General features: G+C 53.5%; 1 long non-coding RNA gene across 2 annotated transcripts; it reads right to left on the reverse strand.

The window, feature by feature from the left end:
• Window positions 1-334: 334 nt before the first annotated feature.
• Window positions 335-4,292, reverse strand: LOC308459162. Of its 2 annotated transcripts, none has more exons than XR_013977824.1 (2): window positions 3,825-4,292; window positions 335-2,848 (listed from the first exon to the last, which is right to left on the reverse strand). It is a non-coding gene; the product is annotated as an uncharacterized lncRNA (long non-coding RNA). The 2 variants fall into 2 exon arrangements; XR_013977825.1 differs by having other exon boundaries at window positions 335-2,852.
• Between the last annotated feature and the right edge of the window lie 226 nt (window positions 4,293-4,518).

Here is a 4,518-nt window from a genome sequence, read left to right on the forward strand (position 1 = left end):
TTTCCCCTCATTTGCCATGTCCGTTTGTGACATCACAGGGAGTTGGTGGATGTCTGTGACATCACAGGTAGTGTGTAGCCAATGGCCACAGCTGGGGAAACATCTGCACAGCCCTCGCTGGCCTCACAATGGGGGGGGGCACCTCAGCAGTTATTAAAAATGAGGTGACCCCCCCCCCCATTGTGAGGCCTGGGAGTGCTGTGCAGATGTTTCCCCAGCTGTGGCCATTGGCTACACACTACCTGTGATGTCACAAGGGGGTGCAGCCCCCTCTTCCTGTGACATGACTACTTAGAGATTTCCCATACAATAAAAACATGGCACAAAACACAGATTTCTTTTCAGAAAACGTTTATTTTGAATAAAAATTAGAAAGCCGTTTATTTAGAAAACAGGAGCTGTCTGGCTTAAGTCCTGCGGTTCTCTTCATGACTTTCACGGCTGGTCTCGGGGGAAACCTTGCCGGCTCCAGCCATCCCTGAAAGGCAAAGGCAAACAGATGAGTGGGGTGGCCACCATCCGACAGCGTCCACCCAGACCCCTTGCCTTCTCCTTGCTCCACAGCATCCCAACGCCAGGCGATCGCCTCCTTCTGCTTGCCAGCCTGCCGCCACCGTCTGGTCTTGGGGAAAACCTCGCCGGCATTGGCTGTCCCTGAAAGGCAAAGGCAAACACGTTGATGGGATGGCGACTATCACAGCGTCCACCCAGACTCTTCCACAGGCTTTGGTCTGACAACTTCATCCCTGACTGGCCTGCCCCGTCAAGGCAGGTTGCAGAAGTGGAGGGTCACCAGTTTGAAGTGGTAGATCCACATGGGACTACACTGGTTTCCCTGGTTTCCACCTCTAGGGCTGTGCCGGGTAGTTTCCCTCCTCGCTTTGGCCGTCGACGTAAGGTCAAGAGCTCTACGAATGTCAGCAAGCTGACATTCTCAAAAGGTAGGTCTGTTGACCTTAGGTTGAGGGCCAAAGACAAAGGTGAGTGTCACCAGATAGCGTTCACAAATGGATCGGCCAGCTTCACGGGCCTCTCGGCCTCCACTGACATCCCCAAATGTGAACCTGGCTTCACCTAGGCGCCACCACTAGAAGCCGATGGGCAACTTTCCCTCACCACAGAATTCGCCTAGGGACACTCACCCGCCGCCAAATGGGCAGCTTCCCTCCTCGGTTTGTCCGCCTGTTAATAAACAAACTAGGCTTCCAAACCCGTTTGCATCCCCTCGGCCAGTCTTGTAGCCTTGCGGCATCAACCAGGCACTGAATGCAAACCTTCCGGCAATCCGTCCACCACCAACAGCCGCGCCAGGTCCATTGCCAGACCTCCCCCTGCTTCAGAGCTGAATTTCATCCACCTTCAAGTGCGATCCCACCAGCAAGTAAACCTCAACTTGCCTTTTCCTTGCTCCACAGCATCCCAACGCCAGGCGATCGCCTCCTTCTGCTTGCCAGCCTGCCGCCACCGTCTGGTCTTGGGGAAAACCTCGCCGGCATTGGATGTCCCTGAAAGGCAAAGGCAAACACGTTGATGGGATGGCGACTATCACAGCGTCCACCCAGACTCTTCCACAGGCTTTGGTCTGACAACTTCATCCCTGACTGGCCTGCCCCGTCAAGGCAGGTTGCAGAAGTGGAGGGTCGCCAGTTTGAAGTGGTAGATCCACATGGGACTACACTGGTTTCCCTGGTTTCCACCTCTAGGGCTGTGCCGGGTAGTTTCCCTCCTCGCTTTGGCCGTCGACGTAAGGTCAAGAGCTCTACGAATGTCAGCAAGCTGACATTCTCAAAAGGTAGGTCTGTTGACCTTAGGTTGAGGGCCAAAGACAAAGGTGAGTGTCACCAGATAGCGTTCACAAATGGATCGGCCAGCTTCACGGGCCTCTCGGCCTCCACTGACATCCCCAAATGTGAACCTGGCTTCACCTAGGCGCCACCACTAGAAGCCGATGGGCAACTTTCCCTCACCACAGAATTCGCCTAGGGACACTCACCCGCCGCCAAATGGGCAGCTTCCCTCCTCGGTTTGTCCGCCTGTTAATAAACAAACTAGGCTTCCAAACCCGTTTGCATCCCCTCGGCCAGTCTTGTAGCCTTGCGGCATCAACCAGGCACTGAATGCAAACCTTCCGGCAATCCGTCCACCACCAACAGCCGCGCCAGGTCCATTGCCAGACCTCCCCCTGCTTCAGAGCTGAATTTCATCCACCTTCAAGTGCGATCCCACCAGCAAGTAAACCTCAACTTGCCTTTTCCTTGCTCCACAGCATCCCAGCACCGGGCGATCACCTCCTTCCTCCCGCCAGCTTGCCCCATGGGGCAGGAGACCACCCGAGCTGAGTGCCTCCACTGAGGCAACTGCCTCGGCCTTTGACTTGTCCAACATTTATACCCTCTCAGCTGCCCAATGTTTTTGTGGCATCACAATGGCAGCATCTGGGGAGGCATCCCCATCACCCCTCAGACCTCACAATGAGGGGCGCAGCTCAGCAGCCATTGGCTCCTTGGCTTTTGACCAAGGAGATATATAACACCCCCCTCCCCAATTTGTGCCAGTATCTGTCCAAGGCCACACCGGAAACCCAGTGGGGCAGGAGGGGGGCATTTGTTAGCTTGTCACATGTGCTATGTCTCAGACTGGTTAAATTGTCAGTAGAGGGTTGTGGAGAGCCTGTAGATTCTGTAGGAGTGCATGATGACCCTGTTGAAGAGATCAGCCACAGCTAAGAAGCGGCAGGCGGCGTTTTCCCAGGCACACTCGGCACCAGCCAAGCGATCAATCACGCAGTGCCACCGTCGGAGACGCACCAATCGTAGTCCTCCCTGCCCGCCCAGGGGCCGCCTCTTACCTTCCTTGGCGGAGCATTGTTTTTTTTTAAAAAATATAATCTTTATTAGCTTTCCAAACTTTATACTTCAAATACATATTATATTACATTTTACATTTATAGTGTGCTCCTACGAGCTGACTACTTCTGACTTCTTTATGTCGCTTCCAAATTTTTCGCATTGTCTTTATCCATTCTATATATTGTTGTTCTGCTTACACATTTGTCCATAAAAGGTAAAATGCTGTTTACCTTCCCGCTGGAGCGGTACCTATTTATCTACTTGCACTTTGACGTGCTTTCAGATTGCTAGGTGGGCAGGAGCAGGGACCGAGCAACGGGAGCTCACCCCATCGTGGGGATTCAAACTGCCGACCTTCTGATCGACAAGTCCTAGGCTCTGTGGTTTAACCCACAGTGCCACCCGCAAAATATTGGCATTTATTAATATATTGGGTTTAAGGTGGGGAGGGGGTCATTCCCCCAAGCTTGTAACAATGTAACTGCTGCTGAAGGTAAAGGTACCCCTGACAATTAAGTCCAGTCACGAACGACTCTGGGGTTGCGCGCTCATCTCGCTCTGTAGGCTGAGGGAACCGGTGTTTGTCCGCAGACAGTTTTTCCAGGTCATGTGGCCAGCATGACCAAGCCGCTTCTGGTGAAACCAGAGCAGTGCATGAAAATGCCGTTTACCTTCCCGCTGGAGCGGTACCTATTTATCTACTTGCACTTTGAGGTGCTTTCGAACTGCTAGGCTGGCAGGAGCTGGGACCGAGCAACGGGAGCTCACCCCGTTGCAGGGATTCGAAGGCTGTGGTTTAACCCACAGCGCCACCCACATCCCCATTTGTCCATAAATTGTCTGTAAATAAATAAACCCTTCTATAAATACAATTCTTGTCTGTCTATATATTATTTGCAACCACCATTGGTTACTTTGATTACATTGTACTTCTTATTGTCATTCTTATTAGTCCAATAAAAGTACTTATATTACACATTATGAAGTTTATTTCAATTCTTCCGGTATCTCTATTTCACACACATCTTTCCTATGTACAACATAAACTTCTACCATTCTTTTTGAAATGTTCCATAACCTTGTTCAATTTCCCCCGTTAATTTGGCTATTTCCGCATTGACTATCTCTCTATGGTCGCACTTGGCTCCGCCCCTTCCGGGCGTGAGGGCGGGATTTCCCTTCGCTGTCCCGCCTTAAAGCTGGGGGCGGGAAGAGCAGCCTTAAAAACACGCGGTTCAATTCGTGGCGTCATCCTTCAGCGCTCGTCCCCTCTCTGCCATTGGCTGTTCGGGAGCGAGAGCTTCCCTATTCGCCCTCCCGCCTTTCCCGCCCCTCCTCTTCACGGAGGGGCGGTGTCCGGAGCCCGCGAAGCGAAGGACGTTGTCGCGGTTCCTCATTGGCTGCCTTCATAGCGATTCCCCTCTTTCCATTGGCCGCTCGCTTCCAGGATGGGGCGGGAAGCAAAGCGAGGGGGGCTGCCGCGCTGCTATTGGCCGCTCTCACTTTTGGCGGGAGGGCGCGAATCGCCGCCGCGCGCGCGAAGTGGGCGTCTCCCGGAGGAAGGGGCGGGGCCTCGCCGCTCTTTCTCCAATGCGCGCGCGCTCTTTCGGTTTGCTCCGCGTTCCAGGCCGAGGCGACGCCGACGGCGAGGCTCATTCCGCCTCACAGC

The sequence above is a fragment of the Podarcis pityusensis genome (assembly GCF_964106645.2).
Source record: "Podarcis pityusensis genome assembly, chromosome: 12".
Classification (NCBI taxonomy): Eukaryota; Metazoa; Chordata; class Lepidosauria; order Squamata; family Lacertidae; genus Podarcis; species Podarcis pityusensis.